The 22,360-nt window shown below is 40.5% G+C and overlaps 1 pseudogene; it reads right to left on the bottom strand.

Annotated features, from left to right (window-relative positions):
- Window positions 1-4,593: 4,593 nt before the first annotated feature.
- On the bottom strand, window positions 4,594-4,702 carry LOC134327160 (5S ribosomal RNA; annotated as a pseudogene).
- Between the last annotated feature and the right edge of the window lie 17,658 nt (window positions 4,703-22,360).

The raw sequence follows: 22,360 nt of genomic DNA, 5'->3' as shown, positions 1-22,360 counted from the left end.
CCCGTTCGTGACATGTATAACATTATAAATAATCAAATACATTTATAACATTATAAATAATCAAATACATTTATAACATTATAAATAATCAAATACATTTAAAACATTATAAATAATAAATACATTTATAACATTATAAATAATCAAATACATTTATAACATCATAAATAATCCAGTACATTTATAACATTATAAATAATCAAATACATTTATAACATTATAAATAATAAAATACATGTATAACGTTATAAATAATCAAATACATTTATAACATTATAAATAATCAAAAACATTTATAACATTATAAATAATCAAATACATTTATAACATTATAAATAATAAAGATTGTTAGTAAATGTTAAACTGAGATCTGATGATAAAGTCCTGTACCATGATGCATCATGAATGATTAATTTCTTTAGGTTGTCCACTATGGGTGACACTCTAGAACTCTGCTCGTCTCTTTGCTGGATCTCTTTTCTCTGTGAATTTCTCTATACACAATACTTTAATTTTTCTTCTTGAATTCTATGTGTAATCGATCCCTTCTGTTATGTTTGTTTTGTCATTGTACATCGACCTTGAGTTTGCTGAAAGACGCTATATAAGTTAAACTTATTACTATTAGTATTATTGTAGTTTGTGTGGTTCTTAACACCAGATCAGCTGCTGTCTCTATTATCATGGCTGAACAGATTCTCACAAGTTGGGGTTGACGGTTTCCTTTATTTGTGTAAATAGAGATTAGAGTCGTTTGCGTGACTGTGAGGGTTTAGTGGTGCTGTTAGTGTTAGTATTAGTGATAGACACAAATAAATTCAATAATAAATGTTATTTTTACTTACTGAGTTCATCTTTATCTTCAGGTTCTTCCTTCTTCACAGGCTTCATCTGGAAACCTCCACACTGTTGGTCCTCTGGGGTGAGGTGTTCCTCAGAGGTGACGTGTTCCACAGGGATTAAAGATCCTTCACCTGAAATTCATCAATATGTGAAGAAGAAACTCAACAACTGGAGGAAACTGAAGGTTGTGGGTTTAGTTACCAAAAATAAATACTACTTAGGTTTAATCCAGACTGGAAGTATCAGCATTTCTACACAGGACAGTACGGTACAGTACAGGTTCTAATCCCACTATCCACATTTTCTTATTATTTCTACTGATTAGTGACTCCAATACTAACCACACTGTACTGTAACACACTGTACTGTACCATACTGTACTGTACCATACTGTACTGTACCACACCGTACTGTACCATACTGTACTGTACCATACTGTACCACACTGTACTGTACCTCACTGTACTGTACCATACTGTATCATACTGTACTGTACCACACTGTACTGTACTGTACCACACTGCACTGTACTGTACCACACTGCACTGTACCACACTGTACTGTACTACACTGTACTGTATTATACTGTACCATACTGTACTGTACCATACTGTACTGTACCACACTGTACTGTACTACACTGTACTGTATTATACTGTGCTGTACCATACTGTACTGTACCATACTGTACCACACTGTACTGTACCACACTGTACTGTACCATACTGTACCTCACTGTACTGTACCACACCGTACTGTACCATACTGTACTGTACCATACTGTACTGTACCACACTGTACTGTACCATACTGTACTGTACCACACCGTACTGTACCATACTGTACTGTACCATACTGTACCACACTGTACTGTACCACACTGTACTGTACCATACTGTACTGTACCACACTGTACCATACTGTACTGTACCACACTGTACTGTACCACACTGTACTGTACCATACTGTACCACACTGTACTGTACCATACTGTACCACACTGTACTGTACCATACTGTACTGTACCACACTGTATTGTACCTCACTGTACTGTACCATACTGTACTGTACCATACTGTACTGTACCATACTGTACCACACTGTACTGTACCATACTGTACTGTACCATACTGTACTGTACCATACTGTACCACACTGTATTGTACCTCACTGTACTGTACCATACTGTACTGTACCATACTGTACTGTACCATACTGTACCACACTGTACTGTACCATACTGTACTGTACCACACTGTACTGTACCATACTGTACTGTACCTCACTGTACTGTACCATACTGTACTGTACCATACTGTACCACACTGTACTGTACCATACTGTACTGTACCATACTGTACTGTACCACACTGTACTGTACCACACTGTACTGTTCTACTCTGTACTGTACCACACTGTACTGTACCACACTGTCTGGTGGAAACATGGCAAATTGCTCCACATTTACTTACAGAAGTAACTTCCATCTTCTTCCTCCTCCTTTTTCATTAGTTTCTCTTGGAATCCTTCATTTTGTAGATCTATGGGGGTGACGTGTCCCTCTTCTGCTGACTGCATTATTAAAAGATCTGACAGGCAGACGGACAGATAGACAAATGTACTTTATTCCCTATTAAAGAGAAATCCAGGAAAATTCTTTCAGACTGTTTTAACTGTTTATTTTTAATGCTGTGAGGCTGTAAACAGAGTGAAAATGTTGAAACTATTGTGGGACTGAGCAGCATCAGACAGAAAAGACTTCTAATAGAACTTTTTGGGTTGGTTTCACAGACAGGGATTAAGCCTAGTCCTAGACTACACAGCATTTTGAATGGAGATTCTCTATTTAAAGCAACATGTAGTCCTGGACTATAAGCCTTAATCCCTGTCTGGGAAACAACCCTTTGAGTTTGGTGGAAGTGGTTTTGTGGCCCAAAGTGAAATGATTAAGTCTGATGTTCTTTACATCTAGTTTCTCATCCACTCCCAATAACAGTGCTGTACTAATACTTTTAACTTTTACTATAAACCTGTAAAACAACCTGTAAACAAAGCTACAAGAACTCGCTGTTTGTATCAAAGATTAAAAACTGTAAACAAAGCTGAAAATGTGACGCGTTTATATCAAAATGTTAGATTTAATAATTTATAAACTACGAATCCGTTACAATCGACTGATTCATCGGTTCAATGAATCGGTTCATCAGTACTGAATCATGTGTGATGCTAACAGTTAGCGGAGCAGCTAAAAGTTTGTGTGTTTAAATAAAACTGGAGTTAAAGCTCCTCAAATTCTCACAGTGATGTTTTATTATGAACTCTAGTTTTATTATTAATTAGAATGTGGTTATAATTAAATATAAGGGTTATAATTAAATACATATTTTACTTACAGATGAGGCTCTACAGTACAAACACAGCAGCTTCTTGTTCTTCTTATGATGTTTAATGGCGGTTGGCAGAACAACTTAAGACGCACCAGCGCCACCAACTGGACTGGAGTTGAACAGCAGCTTAGCAGTAAAACATCTCCATTTGCCCTGTATCTCTCAGCTACAGTGTTGGGGGGAACGCGGTACAGTCACGTGATTACTTTTTATCTGTAACGAAGTAATGTAACGCATTACAGTTACTGTGATGAGGGATGAGTCGTTCCCGAACGAACCGATTCTATTGAACGACTCTTTGAAATGAACTAAAGGAACCGAGTCGCTCCTCTAGTATAAGGACAAATAATTAAGGAATAAACTTGTTTAATGATGTTAAATCTGATTGGTTCATGGCGTGTATGTTTTAAAGCAGAAACAAACACAGGCACATCTCTGCACAAGAGAGGATTTTTCTGAAACTAAATAAATAAAGTAAATAAATGGAATTTGTTTGTAGATGTGATTCCAGTATACAGTATTTGTTTGGGTTTAGAATGTAACGTGAAAGTAAAGTAATGAGGAACGAGATTATATTTTCCAGTAATGAGTAAAGTAATCCCATTACAATTTTAGTTAAGTAATAAGTAATGAGTAATGGATTACTTTTTTGAGTAACTACCCCAACACTGCTCAGGTAGCTTTAGAGAGGACTACAGTCAGTCCTAGACGTTCTTCCAAGCAGTTTCTCTAATGTCGTGTTTTGTTTTCCAACTCACACATTCACACCAGTAGAAGCTTAAAAATAACACTACAAACCTACTAGTCTAGAAGCACAAGAGGATTCATCTTTATAGATGGTGCTGTTTATGCTTTTACACTTTAAAACATGAGGAGTTTTTTATTACAACAAACACAACGGCAACAATTAATAATTATAAAAATAAAATAATAATAATAATGTCACAAATTTGTACCCAAGAAACAAGCTGTAATTTATTTCTAGCACCACTAGATGTGAACGATGTCTGTACAACATTTTTAGCATTTAGCAGATGCTTTTATCCAAAGCGACTTACACAATGAGCTGAACACAATGAGCAATTGAGGGTTAAGGGCCTTGCTCAGGGACCCAACAGTGGCAACTTGGTGGTGGCGGGGCTTGAACCGGCAACCTTATGTTTATTAGTCCGGTACCTTAACCACTGAGCTATCACTGGCCCATTTTGATCTTCACTTTAAAAGTCAGTTGAATGTGTTTTACTGTAGTAAGAATGAACGTATGAGCTGATCTTTGTCTCATTGTGTAGCTTTGATGAAGAAAAAGCCGCTGGGTCAGTGTGTAACAGGAGGTTTGGAGTGAAGGTGGGTGTGTGTGGATAAAAGCTTCCAGCACCTGGTATTCACACGCAGTCTCCCATCCAAGTACTAACCAGGCCTGACCCTGCTTAGCTTCAGAGATCAGGTGTTCTCAGGGTGGTGTGGCCATAAGTGAGAGACGCTGTAAACAAGCTGCTTCTTATAGACGTCCGTCGTTCAGCCTTTCACTCCGCTGTGTGTCGTCTTTTACTTTCTCTGTTCTACACGCAGCTTTTCAAATAAAAGATCCTGAAACAGTGACAAAACACACAGAGAACCACACACACCGCTCAGCTGCTGCTGCTGATCCTCTTTCACCTGCATTTAGTACAAAAACACCACAACAAATCATCTGGATTCAACCTTTTCTTCACTAGGATTTAGATGAACTGGGTTTTATGCACTAGAATACGGAAGCGTATTGCTGCCACACAGATAAAATAAAATACCGTCAGTATGTCGTTATAACGAGAAAAGGATGTCGTTTTAACGAGATAATATGTCGTTAAAACGAGAAAAGAATGTCGTTATGAGAAAAGGATGTCGTTTTAACGAGAAAATATGTCGTTATAACGAGAAAGGATGTCGTTTTAACGAGAAAGGATGTCGTTATAACGAGAAAAGGATGTCGTTATAACGAGAAAAGTTCATTACCTCAGATGCTGCATAGCTGATGGAAGCGTATCTGCTGATGGAGAGACAGTTTGCACACATGCAGGATGCTGTAGTTTGTGTAACCTTACAGCTTGTCGTGCCGATCAAGATTCTCCTTTAGGAGCAACAATGTCTAAACTTAGTTTAATATTCAACACTTGTCTGACATTCGGCATTCCGATCTAAATAAGTGCTTCAAAAAACACATAAGACCCACTTATTTTATGATTCCTTACACGAATAAAAATAGTCAACATACTACAAAAACAATTTTATGTTAATTTTAAGATTACGTCTATTTATCTAAAGAAAGCTTATAATGAAACCGTTTATCAAGCTCCAACTTCATCTAATGAGTTAGGGACCGTCATAAAACTAACTGAGAAACGTAGGAGACATTTACTCTTGCACTTATCCAGACAAATAAATCCATTTAAATCTTGTATGATTTGATGAATTAATGTCAAACAATTTTTACACAAACACATCAATGTTTCTCAACTACTACACAAACCTTATTTTTTGAAATAACATAGTATTTATTTTACATTACATTTAAATAAAGATCAATACATCTGTAATAAATTTATATTTCAAATATACAAATTATATATAAGATTTAAATGGATTTATTAGTCTGGATAAGTGCATGTTTCCTACATTTCTCAGTTAGTTTTATGACGGTCCCTAACTCATTAGATGAAGTGGGAGCTTGATAAACGGTTTCATTAGAACCTTTCTTAATAGACGTAATCTTAAAATTAACATAAAATTGTTTTTGTAGTATGTTGACTATTTTTATTCGTGTAAGAAATCATAAAATAAGGTGGTCTTATGTGTTTTTTGAAGCACTTATTTAGATCGGAATGCCTAATGTCAGACAAATGTTGAATATTAAACTAAGTTTAGACATTGTTGCTCCTAAAGGAGAATCTTGATCAGCACGACAAACTGTAAGGTTACACAAACTACAGCATCATGCATGTGTGCAAACTGTCTCTCCATCAGCAGATACGCTTCCGTTAGCTATGCAGCATCTGAGGTAATGAACTTTTCTCATTATAACGACATCCTTTTCTCGTTTTAACGACATCCTTTTCTCGTTAAAACGACATCCTTTCTCGTTAAAACGACATCCTTTCTCGTTATAACGACATCCTTTTCTCGTTATAACGACATACTGACGGTATTTTATTTTATCTGTGGCAGCAATACGCTTCCGTACTAGAAGATGGTGGGATAATTAAATGTAAATATGAGTATTTCTTTTAACAAAGGAGTTTAGCTACCACTAATTTGGTCTATAGATAAACACAAAGAACAAAGACTCATGATGATAGAACATCGCAACACTGTTCAGTCCACAGCCCTCCATTCACACCTTCTCATGTACATTCTGGTTGAGGACGGTTCATTATTTGCTAAGTGGAAATCATCTAAAGACTTGAATTTTGGAGTGTAGACCTAGTAACAGTGGTGTATAAAGTACCTGAAGGCCATACAAGTAAAAGTACAAGTATCATACCAGAAATGTACTTTGATAGAAGTAAGTCACCTTTTAGAATATTATTTGAGTAAAAGTCTAAAAGTATCTGATATTAAATGTACTCAAGTATTAAAAGTAGAAGTAAAAGTAAATGCTGTTAGTATAATCTGAAATGGTCAAAATTTTGATAAAATATGAAGATTGTTCTTTTAAGCCTGTAAACCATGATTTGTGCCAATTCATGATTATAATTAGCTGTGGACATTACCTGTTTGAAATCACGTCATTATTTACCTTACTATTACTAGCCCTAAATTGTCCAACTGTTTTTGGAATGTGTTGTAGCTTAAAACGCATGTTTATGTATGTTAAGAGTTTAAATGAAGTTAACCAGACAAAACATGAAATATTTTGGGTTATGATGGAATAAGTCGATGTAAATGTAAGAAACACGATGTAAATGTAAGAAACACTGCATTCATTTCATTTGCATTTTCTATACCGTCCCAAAACGTGTGGCATTTTTAACCCTTTAATGATCTGCTCAACTATTAGTTTAAATCGAAATATTTGGGTAAAAATAAGCTGTATTTAAATCATCTTGTTTGGGCCAGATCTACTCCCTGATTGGTACAGTGGGGCCAAAAAGTATTTAGTCAGCCACTGATTGTGCAAGTTCTCCTACTTAGAAAGATGAGAGAGGTCTGTAATTTTCATCATAGGTACACTTCAACTATGAGAGACAAAATGAGAAAAAAAAAATCCAGGAAATCACATTGTAGGATTTTTAAAGAATTTACTTGTAAATTATGGTGGAAAATAAGTATTTGGTCAATAACAAAAGTTCAACTCAATACTTTGTAACATAACCTTTGTTGGCAATGACAGAGGTCAAACGTTTCCTGTAAGTCTTCACCAGGTTTGCACACACTGTAGCTGGTATTTTGGCCCATTCCTCCATGCAGATCTCCTCTAGAGCAGTGATGTTTTGGGGCTGTCGCTGGGCAACACGGACTTTCAACTCCCTCCACAAATTTTCTATGGGGTTGAGGTCTGGAGACTGGCTAGGCCACTCCAGGACCTTGAAATGCTTTTTACGGAGCCACTCCTTCGTTGCCCGAGCGGTGTGTTTGGGATCATTGCCATGCTGGAAGACCCAGCCACGTTCCATCTTCAATGCTCTCACTGATGGAAGGAGGTTTTGGCTTAAAATCTCACGATACATGGCCCCGTTCATTCTTCCCTTAACACGGATCAGTCGTCCTGTCCCCTTTGCAGAAAAACAGCCCCAAAGCATGATGTTTCCACCCCCATGCTTCACAGTAGGTATGGTGTTCTTGGGATGCAACTCAGCATTCTTCTTCCTCCAAACACGACGAGTTGAGTTTTTACCAAAAAGTTCGATTTTGGTTTCATCTGACCACATGATATTCTCCCAATCCTCTTCTGGATCATCCATATGCTCTCTGGCAAACTTCAGACGGGCCTGGACATGTACTGGCTTAAGCAGGGGGACATGCCTGGCACTGCAGGATTTGAGTCCCTCTCGGCGTAGTGTGTTACTGATGGTAGCCTTTGTTACTTTGGTCCCAGCTCTCTGCAGGTCATTCATCAGGTCCCTCCGTGTAGTTCTGGGATTTTTACTCACCGTTCTCATGATCACTTTGACCCCACAGGATGAGATCTTGAGCCCAAGGGAGATTATCAATGGTCTCGTATGTCTTCCATTTTCTTACAATTGCTCCCACAGTTGATTTATTCACACCAACCTGCTTGCCTATTGTAGATTCACTCTTCCTAGCCTGGTGCAGGTCTACAATTTTCTTCCTGGTGTCCTTCGACAGCTCTTTGGTCTTGGTTATGGTTGAGTTTGGAGTCTGACTGTATGAGGCTGTGGACAGGTGTCTTTTATACAGATAACGAGGTCAAACAGGTGCCATTAATACAGGTAACGAGTGGAGGACAGAAGAGCTTCTTAAAGAAGAAGTTACAGGTCTGTGAGAGCCAGCAATCTTGCTTGTTTGTGGGTGACCAAATACTTATTTTCCACCATAATTTACAAATAAATTCTTTAAAAATCTAAATTTAAAAATGTGATTTCCTGGATTTTTTTTTCTCATTTTGTCTCTCATAGTTGAAGTGTACCTATGATAAAAATTACAGACCTCTCTCATCTTTCTAAGTAGGAGAACTTGCACAATCAGTGGCTGACTAAATACTTTTTGGCCCCACTGTATGTGTTAAACTAAAAAAATATTGGTATTCTTATCTTAAGAAAACATCGTTTCTAACTTTAAGCAGCAGCTAAAAAATCATCCATGAAAAGTTGGAAAAGTTGAAAACTAGGAAAAGCAAAGAAATATTTTTTTAAAACATTATTTTATTGTTGAGACATTAAAGACGTGCATTTTCCTCAACACCATGAATGTTTCCTCTGCCGGTGTAATACAGAAATTAGATGAACAAATATCAGTCAGGAGGTGAGTTTTTATATATCGACATTTCTTCATGAGTTTTGCACTGAAGTCATTCCAAACAAATTTAGTGAAATGCTTGATCTGTGGTTCGAATATAATCAAAAATGTAAGCTAGATATCTGAACGATGTTAATAATAATAATAAGTAATAAAAAAAAACAATGGTGCGGTGAATTTACTTTGTTAATCATTAACTTACATCAGCGTGTTAAACGGGGAGCTTCTGATATAGCAGTATTTTCGTGGCTTTGGATGAACGACGCGCTCCACTTTGTTTACACATGCGCATTAATGTGTGTAACCACCGAACTAACTTTCAAGCGCAGTCTGTCACACATCTTACATCATTTAGCTTATTTATTATTAGTATTTTGTAGGAACGAGTAACAAATATGCATACGTCAAATGTATCGGAGTAAAAGTTGCCAAAAAAAATGATAATTCAGTAAAGTACAAGTACTCCAAAAAACTACTTAAGTACTGTAACGAAGTATTATTACTAGGGATGTCCTGATTACGGTTTTTTGTTCTAGATCCTGATCATTAATTTTGATCCCGATCCGATACCGATACTTGTATTTTAAAGATATTGTCTAGATAAGAACTGGATAATACTGTTCACACAGTGCACACTTCAAGTACATTAGAGTTATTCAAATGAATCCAATGTTTATGTTTAACAACTGAATAGCTCTGCAGTGCTGTAGGAGCTATTGCTTAATGTTCTTTTATTTTTACAAAATGAAAGTAAACAAACTTAGTGCAGCATTGTAGTAGTAAAACTAGAACACTCAAAATGAAGTGAAGGTTCTTTTTGAGGAAAATCAGCATCTCTGCCATGTTAGCAGACAGCCGGTTCCTCTTCTCATCATATAATTATAAACTCGCTGTATTCGGCTGAGTGTTTATTTTTTATGTGCCGCATCAAATTGGTAGATCGTTTGGTTAAATGATATCTGGTTTGTTTATGAGCCACCGTACTTGTAGACGTGTTGTAACTAAGCCAATCAGAGTGCTTGATACTGAGATGTCGTTCAGTCTTGTAACTTGGTAACGCTGTATGTTATGCTCCTGAAGTTTTCATACTCGGATTAAAAGTTATTGTTTTGTAAACCGGAGTGATCCTCGACTCACACACTATATAAACAGTAAAATTCTACAGTAATAAACGCAGCTCTGCTACTACCACCTCGTGAAACGCTTGAATTGCAGACATTACACTTCACTGTTGGACTCTCCGTTTACGACACCTGCTTGACCGCTGACGTAAAACGAAGGATCAGGCTTATGATCGGGCTTAGTAAAGCTGATACCAATCAGTTAAAAAATGCCTTGATCGGGCCAGATTCTGATCTTTGAGATCGGATCGGGACATCCCTAATTATTACTTCGTTACTATACACCACTGGCTAACTCCATGAAGCACTGCTCTTCCAATTTTGCCTCTGCGAATGTCGCTTGCTGGACTAAACTGTGTCTCTGTTTTTAGACGGTGAATCGGTCCTCGACGGCGAACAGTTACTTTGATGCTTGTCCTCAGTGGGTTGGACTTATTTTGCATTGTAAATAAATACCGAGCTTTGCAGGATGAAAATTTGCAAATGGCATGCACTCTCATGTAGGGGGCATGTTTTTAAGACGTAGATGTTGATGTGTAAAATGAAGTGCACATGAAGGATTTTCCTTTTTAAACTGGTTATAAAAATTGTGGGTCCATGGCTGTCGTCATTTATTGATACTTCCTTTTGGTGCAATTCTCCTCCACTGTTTTCGAGCTATAAAAATGACAAATTTCTTTGGGGTAGTAGTTACATTTCTATATGTGCTGCTGGAGGTTTGTCTTTTTTTTCTAATCCGAGTAGTCCTGTTGCTTTATTTTCTCTCTCCTTTGTGAGATTTCATGCAAAACTAGTTCTTCAGAAAACACTTTTTTTTCCTCTGGCTCAAACAAATCCAAAATGTGTGTCTCTCTGTTTAGAGGTAAAATCTTCAGATGGTTCTTGTAGGTCTTCAATGGATACTAAATTTTCTTCTGAAACCTTTTTTTCTGTCATTTTTTCTTCATCCATCATTGCTTCTTTTAACTGGCTTTGTTCCATGACCTTACTTTTCACATTTCTTCGATTGTAGCTCCATGAAACATTCAACCAATCCTTGTTTTTCTGTCTGTCATTTCCAAAAATGTCCATGCTCAATCTTGTCCAAATAGCAGAACTGTATGAGGTGTCTTGATTTAAAATATCAACTGACAGGAATCTTTCAGCAACAGATTCTACTCCTCCAGCTAGTGTCCATATATGGTCTGCTCTTGCAGCTCCTTTTCCTTTCCGGGACTTTGGCATTGTTCTGATGTGAATATGACAGACAGATAAAAAGACGGACGACAGACAGACACAAACATTATTACATTAGTAGTGACTTAGAGGTTAAAGTACAAAAGCATTTGCAGCAATCAGACAAATAGAAATACACTATATTGCCAAAAGTATTTGCTCACCCATTCAAATAAATGAATTCAGGTGTTCCAATCACTTCCATGGCCACTGATGTATAAAACCAAGCACCTTAGCATGCAGACTGCTTCTACACACATTAATGAAAGAATGGGTCGCTCTCAAGAGCTCAGTGATTTCCAGCGTGGTACCATGATGCCACCTGTGCAACAAGTCCAGTCGTAAAATTTCCTCTATACTAAATATTCCACAGTCACTGCCAGTGCTATTATAATTAGGGATGTCCCGATCACGTTTTTTTGTTCCCGATACCGATCCCGATTATTAATTTTGATCCCGATCCGATACCGAGTCTCAAACCGATACTTGTATTTTCTAGATATTGTCTAGATAAGAACTGGATAATACTGTTCACACAGTGCACACTTCAAGTACATTACAGTTATTCAAATTAATCCAATGTATATGTTTAACAACTGAATAGCTCTGCAGTGCTGAAGGGAAAAATGCTGCATCCAAGCTATTGCTTAATGTTCTTTTATTTTTACAAAATCAATCAAAATGAGTGAGATAATTACAGTTTTACTTTAAACTTTACATTTGAAGAAAAAAAATCTGTTTAATGCAGTGATACACTAAAAATGAACAGAAATCTGTGTAGCAGCTTAACTTGAATATAAGAAAAAAAGTTACTTAAAAGCATTACAGTAAAACCTGAATACCAAAATAAAATGGAAAGGCTCTTTTGTTATGAAGGAAAGCCAGTTTTTAAAGTGCTTGTATTGTGACAATGGTTTGATGGACGTTTCTACGTGAAGTGAGTGTGTTTTGACCCTTTGGGGCTTCCATAGTGCATGAAATGGCGTGCTTGACTCTAGCTGTCCGCTATTCGGTACCATAACAGAAGTTAATAAAGTGTTATGCTCTCGACAATTTGTGAATATACCGTGTATTTATTTCTTTATTAAGCAAGTGCATCACTACGTTGTTTTGTAAACCGGTGTGATCCTGGACTCTCACACCATATAAATAGTAAAATTCTACAGTAATGAACGCAGCTCTGCTCCTACCGCCTCGTGAAACGCTCACAGTGCAGACATTACACCGCTGTTGGACTTGTTTCACTTTCCAATTCAAACTATTTCCACACAGCGGACATGCTCTCATTAAACAAAAGATTGGATTATGATCGGCATTAATAAAGCCGATTCCGATCAGTTAAAAAATGCCTTGATCGGCCCCGATCCCGATCTTTGAGATCGGATCGGGACATCCCTAATTATAACAAAGTGGAAGTGATTGGGAACGACAGCAACTCAGCCACCAAGTGGTAGGCCATGTTAAATGACAAAGCGAGGTCAGCGAATGCTGAGGTGCATAGTGCACAGAGGTCACCAACTTTCTTTAGAGTCGATCGCTACAGACCTCCAAACTTCATGTGGCCTTCAGATTAGCTCAAGAACAGTGTGTAGAGCTTCATGGAAGTCAGATAAAATCTCCTGGAATCTAGAATGAGCGGCCAAGAGCGACACACACACACACACACACATGCAGACTTTTTTATGGCAAGCCGTTTTAGCTTTTAATCCTCTTTTTCTTGATATCAGGAATTCAATTTTTGATATCAACAATTTAATTCTTACTAGTAAAAAATGAATTCTTACTAGTAAAAATGTAATTTTTGACATCAAGAATTGAATTATTACATGTTCTAATGATAATTAGTTGATTTGCATGTGGATTTAAAGGCGGGGCTAACTTGGGTTGTGTTTTTCTTAAAGAGAACATCATGAACCACATGTACTGAAAGCCATTGTAAACAAAATAGTAAAGGTTGTACTGTACATTACAGATTTTGCAGCATACTCGAGCATTTACATTAAAAAATAAACATGTTTAAAAACTGCAGACTGAAAATACATCTAACCCTTAAATCTGTGCTCTATCACGTAATCTACATATCAGTATTAAACCACATTTCTTTTGTAAAGTCTAGGTTCAGTAGATGGTGCTTGGAAACAGATTTAAGCATAAAAAGCCTTTTGAAACCAGAAACTGAATGGTCTATTAAATAAATACAAATGTATTTGATTCCTCTTTTAATGATGATTATTTTAGAAAAAAAAACGGATCTTAGATGTCAATACTGTGAAATAAACATATGGGAGATTTTTTTAAATTAAAGTCAATTTTTGATCATTACATTTGATTTCCAATCACTTGCAATGCCTGTTTAAGTCAAAGCTCCTGATTCTCCTGATAGTGCACTATGTAGTGAACATAAATGCATTATCTAATACACTATCTAGTGCACTATGTAGGGAACATAAATCCGTGATCTGATATACAGTGTAGTGCACTGTGTAGGAAACATAAACCAGTTGTCTAATTCACTATCTAGTGCACTACATACGAAAAAGTTATGTAGGGAACATAAATTCCACCACTCCACAAATTCCACAAAACCCCACCACTGCCAGGTTGCCACTGTTGGGCCCTTGAGCAAGGCTCTTAACTCTCAATTGCTTAGACTGTATAATGTAAGTCGCTTTGGATAAAAAGCATCTGCTAAATACTGAAAATGTAAGAAACATAAGTCTATTAGCTAGTACACTATCTAGTGCACTAAGTAAGGAGCATAAATTATTTTCTAATATACAATCTAGTGCACTATGTAGGGAACATAATTAATTATGTAATACAGTAGTGCACTATGTAAGGAACACAAATTATTATCGTTATACTTTTTAGTGCACTATGTAGGGAACATGACTGCGTTATCTAATACACTATCTAGGGAACATAAATCCATTATCTTTCACACTCTCTAGTGCACTATGTAGGGAACATTAATCTATTATCTAGTACACTATCTAGTGCACTATGTAGGGAACATTAATGTGTTTGTGACGTGAACAGTCACCTCCCTGAAATGAGTTTTTGCAACTTGAGATGTCCGCAATTCAAGTATAGAACTATAGTGTATGTATGTGTGTAAATTGCCTGTCCGCATGTAAACTCTAGATGTCACTGTTGCACCACTTTCTAAAATACACCACCCGGACATACCTGTACTGTAAGTGTCAGGACTCCCCCAGGTGTAGTAAATCAACGATTTAAACAAAGCGCAACAGTTTAGGGAAGGTCCTTTCCTGTTTTACATGAAGAAAAGTTGATGGAAAGGAACTCCAGTGTCACAGAGCCCTGACCTCAACTTAATTTGGAATAAAACCTGGGCATTTTTGTCATATCCGGACGTGCACAAATTCCCACATATACACTCCAGAATCTTAATAGTTGTAGCCAAGTGGAGCTTAATGATCCAGTGACACTGACACACTGATATGCAGCCCCGGTTCTGGCTGTGTTGCTTAGGCGGGCAGTAAGAATATCCAGGGGGACCAATGCCCACCCCAGTTGCTTTAGTTTCGCCTTAAGCTGGACTCGAATCTAGGGCAGAAAAATACGCGCTCTGCCCACTGCGCTACTCAACCAGCAAAGTAATAAACAGGTTGTTACACTTTCTAATTCCCACGGTAGCAGCAGTTTCCTTCTGTTTCATACACATCACCCTGTCTCAGTCTAATCTGCAGCATTTCTCTCTCACTGTTAAAGATACAGAACAAAACGCGTCCGGTATCAGTTAAATTGCGACTACGACTGCAACGGTACAAGTACAAGTAGGTTTGTGTCACACTGCTAGCCTTGGTGTGCTTATATGTGCCACGCCCCTCTTCTCCGTGAGCACACTCACTCCTGCCAGGCCTCACTCCTGATTGGTCCCCCTGAGCAATCAGCCCCAGCTGTTCCTAATCAGGGACCAGTTTAAAAAGGAGAGCTGAGGAACAGGCTGGCAGGGGTTATTTTGGTTTATGGTGGTTATTTTCCAGTGTTCCTAGCCTGTGTTTAGCCAATGTCCCTAGCCTGTGTTTAGCCAATGTCCCTAGCTTAGGTTTAGTTTGTGTTCCTAGCCTGCGTTTAGCCAGTGTTCCTAGCTTATGTTTAGTTTGTGTTCCTAGCCTGTGTTTAGCCAGTGTTCCTAGCCTGTGTTTAGTTTGTGTTCCTAGCCTGTGTTTAGCCAGTGTTCCTAGCCTGCGTTTAGCCAGTGTTCCTAGCTTATGTTTAGTTTGTGTTCCTAGCCTGTGTTTAGCCAGTGTTCCTAGCCTGTGTTTAGCCAGTGTTCCTAGCCTGTGTTTAGCCAGTGTTCCTAGCCTGTGTTTAGCCAATGGCCCTAGCTTGTGTTTAGTTTGTGTTCCTAGCCTGTGTTTAGCCAGTGTTCCTAGCCTGCGTTTAGCCAGTGTTCCTAGCTTATGTTTAGCCAGTGTTCCTAGCCTGTGTTTAGCCAGTGTTCCTAGCCTGTGTTTAGCCAGTGTTCCTAGCCTGTGTTTAGCCAGTGTTCCTAGCCTGTGTTTAGCCAATGTTCCTAGCTTATGTTTAGCCTATGTTCCTAACCTATGTTTAGTCTGTATCCCTAGTTTATATTCCCAGTCCGTGTTCCCAGTCTGTGTTCCCAGTCCGTGTACCTAGTTCATGTTCCATACTCTTGTCATTCCCTTGTTTAGTTCATTAATAAATATCTTGCCCTACATCTCTGCGTGTGTGTCCGCCCCCTTTGTCTTGTCTTTGTTTAGTCCTTAGCCCCACCGTGACATAATAACCCCTCTCACTAGGACACAGCGAGATGGTTAGTCTTAGTAATTTTCCGGAGTTTGACTCCATGAGGTTTCCTCTAATCTTCTTACTGTACAAGCCAGCTCCCTATGATAGAAGCGACCTTTTGGTTGAGGGCTTTCTGCTTCAGAGCCAGCTCTACCTGCAAAACCTTCTCGACCCGCAGCCTTCTGAAACACAAAAGGTGATGTTCATGATGTCTAGGCTGAAGGGTGCTGCGCGAGAATGGGCGAGGCAGCTCTGGACTGAGAAGGGAGCAGTGCTGAACTCTGTGCAAGAGTTTGAGGGCCTCATGCGAGCTCAATTTTCTCGTCGTCACCCCAAGGGCTCCAGGGGTCTTTTTGTTTGTTCACCGGCCCCAGTGCCGTGTTCTCAAGTTCGGGTCAGTCCTAGGCCGAGTTCGTCTGTCCAAGTCTGTCCAATGTCTCCAGTGTTTTCGCAGCTGAGTCCAGTTTCTCCAGGGTCCAAACAGCTGACTTCTGACGCATATCCAGGGTCCAAGCAGCTGATTTCGGACGCCTCTCCAGTGTTTTCGCAGCTGAGTCCAGTTTCTCCAGGGTCCAAACAGCTGACTTCTGACGCATATCCAGGGTCCAAGCAGCTGATTCCGGACGCCTCGCCAGTGTTTTCGCAGCTGAGTCCGGTCTTTCCAGGGTCCAAACAGCTGACTTTTGACGCATATCCAGGGTCCAAGCAGCTGATTTCGGACGCCTCTCCAGTGTTTTCGCAGCTAACTTCGGACGCCTCTCCAGGGTCCACGCAGCTGAATGACGTTTCTCCAGTGTTTTCTCAAGTGACTTCGGACGCCTCTCCAGGGTCCTCACCGTTGTTTCAAGGAGTTTCTCAAGGATTTTTGCAGCTGACTTCGGACGCCTCTCCAGGGTCCACGCAGCTGAATGACGTTTCTCTAGTGTTTTCGCAAGTGACTTCGGACACCTCTCCAGGGTCCTCACAGTTGAGTACTGTTTCTCCAGGGTTTTCGCAAGTGACTTCAGACGCCTCTCCAGGGTCCTCACAGCTGAGTGACGTTTCCCCAGTGTTTTCTCAAGTGACTTCGGACGCCTCTCCAGGGTCCTCACCGTTGTTTCAAGGAGTTTCTCAAGGATTTTTGCAGCTGACTTCGGACGCCTCTCCAGGGTCCACGCAGCTGAATGACGTTTCTCTAGTGTTTTCGCAAGTGACTTCAGACGCCTCTCCAGGGTCCTCACTGTTGTTTCAAGGAGTTTCTCAAGGATTTTTGCAGCTGACTTCGGACGCCTCTCCAGGGTACTCGCAGCTAAGTGACGTTTCCCCAGTGTTTTTGCAAGTGACTTCGGACACCTCTCCAGGGTACTCGCAGCTAAGTGACGTTTCCCCAGTGTTTTCGCAAGTGACTTCGGACGCCTCTCCAGGGTCCTCACCGCTTAATTTAGGAGTTTCTCAAGGATGTGTGCAGTTGATTAATGACGTTTCTCCAGTGTTTTCGCAGTTAACTTCGGATGCCTTTCCAGAGTCCTCACAGCTGTTTCAAGGAGTTTCTCAAGGATTTTCGCAGCTGACTTCGGACGCCTCTCCAGGGTCCTCACAGCTGAGTGATGTTTCTCTAGTGTTTTCGCAGCTGACTTTGGACGCCTCTCCAGGGTCCTCGCAGCTGACTGACGTTTCTCCAGTGTTTTCGCAAGTGACTTTGGACACCACTCCAGAGTCCTCACAGCTGAATCAAGGAGATTCTCAAGGATTTGTGCAGCTGATTAATGACGTTTCTCCAGTGTTTTTGCAGCTGACTCCGGACGCCTCTTCTCAAAGGTCCACGCAGCTGACTCCGGACGCCTCTTCGCCAGGGTCCTCGCAGCTGACTCCGGACGCCTCTTCGCCAGGGTCCTCGCAGCTGACTCCGGACGCCTCTTCTCAAGGGTCCTCGCAGCTGACTCCGGACGCCTCTTCTCAGGGGTCAACGCAGCTGACTCCCGAAGCCTCTTCGCCAGGCTCACCGCAGCTGACTCCCGAAGCCTCTTCGCCAGGCTCACCGCAGCTGACTCCCGAAGCCTCTTCGCCAGGCTCACCGCAGCTGACTCCCGAAGCCTCTTCGCCAGGCTCACCGCAGCTGACTCCCGAAGCCTCTTCGCCAGGCTCACCGCAGCTGACTCCCGAAGCCTCTTCGCCAGGCTCACCGCAGCTGACTCCCGAAGCCTCTTCGCCAGGCTCACCGCAGCTGACTCCCGAAGCCTCTTCGCCAGGCTCACCGCAGTTGATTTCTGTTCCTGAGTTGGTGCCCCCTGCTGGCACTCCTGTTCCCGAGTTGGTGTCCTCCGACGGCACTTCTGTTCCCGAGTTGGTGTCCTCCGACGGCACTTCTGTTCCCGAGTTGGTGTCCTCCGACGGCACTTCTGTTCCCGAGTTGGTGTCCTCCGACGGCGCTTCTGTTCCCGAGTTGGTGTCCTCCGACGGCGCTTCTGTTCCCGAGTTGGTGTCCTCCGACGGCGCTTCTGTTCCCGAGTTGGTGTCCTCCGACGGCGCTTCTGTTCCCGAGTTGGTGTCCTCCGACGGCGCTTCTGTTCCCGAGTTGGTGTCCTCCGACGGCGCTTCTGTTCCCGAGTTGGTGTCCTCCGACGGCGCTTCTGTTCCCGAGTTGGTGTCCTCCGACGGCGCTTCTGTTCCCGAGTTGGCGCCCCCTGATGGCGCTCCTGTTCCAGAGTTGGAGTCCTTTGATGGTGCTTCTGTTCCCGAGTTGGCGCCCTCCGATGGCGCTCTTGTTCCCGAGTCGGTGCCCCCTGATGGCACTCCTGTCTCCAAAGGCGCTCCTGTCAAGTCAGCACCCCCAGAGGGTGCTCCTGGTTCTTTATCAGCACCCACCGACGGCGCATCTGAACTTTTGTCATGCCTGCCTGAGGACATTTTTAATGACTTCAAATTTACCCCGCAGGGCGCAGGGCCCAGGACCTCCTTGTTTTTTTTTTTTTTTTAGGCACTCCAGGTGTAGTGCCTTTGGGAGGGGCATCTGTCACACTGCTAGCCTTGGTGTGCTTATATGTGCCACGCCCCTCTTCTCCGTGAGCACACTCACTCCTGCCAGGCCTCACTCCTGATTGGTCCCCCTGAGCAATCAGCCCCAGCTGTTCCTAATCAGGGACCAGTTTAAAAAGGAGAGCTGAGGAACAGGCTGGCAGGGGTTATTTTGGTTTATGGTGGTTATTTTCCAGTGTTCCTAGCCTGTGTTTAGCCAATGTCCCTAGCCTGTGTTTAGCCAATGTCCCTAGCTTAGGTTTAGTTTGTGTTCCTAGCCTGCGTTTAGCCAGTGTTCCTAGCTTATGTTTAGTTTGTGTTCCTAGCCTGTGTTTAGCCAGTGTTCCTAGCCTGTGTTTAGTTTGTGTTCCTAGCCTGTGTTTAGCCAGTGTTCCTAGCCTGCGTTTAGCCAGTGTTCCTAGCTTATGTTTAGTTTGTGTTCCTAGCCTGTGTTTAGCCAGTGTTCCTAGCCTGTGTTTAGCCAGTGTTCCTAGCCTGTGTTTAGCCAGTGTTCCTAGCCTGTGTTTAGCCAATGGCCCTAGCTTGTGTTTAGTTTGTGTTCCTAGCCTGTGTTTAGCCAGTGTTCCTAGCCTGCGTTTAGCCAGTGTTCCTAGCTTATGTTTAGCCAGTGTTCCTAGCCTGTGTTTAGCCAGTGTTCCTAGCCTGTGTTTAGCCAGTGTTCCTAGCCTGTGTTTAGCCAATGTTCCTAGCTTATGTTTAGCCTATGTTCCTAACCTATGTTTAGTCTGTATCCCTAGTTTATATTCCCAGTCCGTGTTCCCAGTCTGTGTTCCCAGTCCGTGTACCTAGTTCATGTTCCATACTCTTGTCATTCCCTTGTTTAGTTCATTAATAAATATCTTGCCCTACATCTCTGCGTGTGTGTCCGCCCCCTTTGTCTTGTCTTTGTTTAGTCCTTAGCCCCACCGTGACAGTTTGATGTCGACTTTTTTTTTTTTTTTTTTTTTTTTTAACTCAGTAACGAAAGTTATTTAAAATGTAGCGAATTACAAATCTTAATACAAAACATACGTTAAGTAAAAGTAAAATTACAGGTTGTAAAATCTACTTTAAAAAGTACAAGTACACAAAAAACTACTCAATTACAGTAACACGACTAAATGTAATTTGTTACTTTCCACCTCTGTATAAGCCAAACTATGAAATGTGTGAAAAACAAGTATAAGTAACATCTGTGCCAACATATAAAAATAATAATAATAATACATTTTATTTATGGGTGCCTTACAATACAAAACATCAGTACATAATTAATTACACAGATTAAGGGTAGGCGAGTTTAAAGAAATACGTTTAAAGGCATGTTTTGAAACTAGGGATTGAATCAATGGTGTGAATGTCAGGAGAGAGAGAGTTCCAGAGATGTGGGGCAGAGTAGCGCTAGCTCCCATATGAGGTAGACCAAAAAGGAGAGAGTTACAATAATCAATTCAAGATGTGACCAGGGCATGAACAAGAACATCAGCACTTCTAGGAGAAAGGAATGGACGTAGACGATTTATGTTACGTAAATGGAAATAAGCGGATCGTGTGATATTGTTAATATGTGCATGAAATGAAAGATTGTGAGTGGAAGGAGAGACGACTGAGTTCTTCATCATCACTGAGAATTTGTTAGATTTAGAGAGAGGAGATTTTGTACCTATAAGAAGAATTTCAGTTTTATCAGCATTTAATTTGAGAAAATTGTAAGAGATCCATGTTCTTAATTCTATTAGACAATCAGAGAGAGATGGAGGAGGAAGAGTAGCCGTGAGCACAGTGGACAGGTATAGCTCGGTGTCGTCCACATAACAATAGAATTGAATGTTGTATTTCCTAAAGATACGTCCAATGGGAAGCAGGTAAATTATAAATAGTAGAGGCCCCAAGACAGAGCCCTGAGGGACACCACTAGTAACAGGAGTTACTGTGAACATATTGTACACATCTAGAAATGTATGAAGAAAACCAATCAAGCACAGTATCACTAAGACCAATATATGCTAGCCGATCCAATCCCTTTTATTTTCAATTCACTTCCACTATTAACTGATAGCATTCACTTACATCAGGCTCTAAACCTCCTGGTTCTACCCACCATTCACTCCACTATAGATAATCACATTATTTCCCAGTAATAGTTTAACCTAAAGATTTACACTTTTATTATTACTATTTACTTATTCATGTTTACTGTGTAATTAATTACCTATTAATTACACATTATAATTAATTTATTGCTAACCATTTCTCCCCAACACTCACTCACTCACTACATTTTATATTTTTGTATTTTAGCTTGTTTGGTACAATCTGATGAGTCACACTTGTGTCTAAGTGCTGATAAATGAGCAAAGCAGCTCCAACACTGTGAGCATCATTTCTGTAAAATGTGAATGCGCTGGTGTTTTTTGAGATTACTCTGTATATTAAAACTCTTTCCACACTGTGAGCACTAATACGGCTTCTCTCCAGTGTGAATGCGCTGGTGTGTTTTGAGAGCACTCTGTTGATTAAAACCCTTTCCACACTGTGAGCACTGATACGGTTTCTCTCCAGTGTGAATGCGCTGGTGTTTTTTCAGATCACTCTGTGTATTAAAACCCTTTTCACACTGTGAGCACTGATACGGTTTCTCTCCAGTGTGAATGCACTGGTGTTTTTTCAGATCACTCTGTTGATTAAAACTCTTTCCACACTGTGAGCACTAATACGGTTTTAGTCCACTGTGAATGCGCTGGTGTATTTTGAGCTCACTCTTTCTATTAAAACTCTTTTCACATTGGGAGCACTGATGTGGTTTCTCTCCAGTGTGAATGCACTGGTGTACCTTGAGATTACCCTGTTGATTAAAACTCTTCCCACACTGTGAGCACGGATATGGCTTAACTCCAGTGTGAATGCGCTGGTGTGTTCTGAGAGTACTCAGACACCTAAAGCTCTTCCCACACTGTGAACACTGATATGGTTTCTCTCCACTGTGAATGCGCTGGTGTATTTTAAGCTCACTCTTTGTATTAAAACTATTTCCACACTGTGAGCACTGATACGGTTTCTCTCCACTGT

This window comes from Trichomycterus rosablanca, chromosome 14, assembly GCF_030014385.1.
Source record: "Trichomycterus rosablanca isolate fTriRos1 chromosome 14, fTriRos1.hap1, whole genome shotgun sequence".
NCBI lineage: Eukaryota > Metazoa > Chordata > Actinopteri > Siluriformes > Trichomycteridae > Trichomycterus > Trichomycterus rosablanca.
This window is presented reverse-complemented; position numbering and strand designations above follow the sequence as displayed.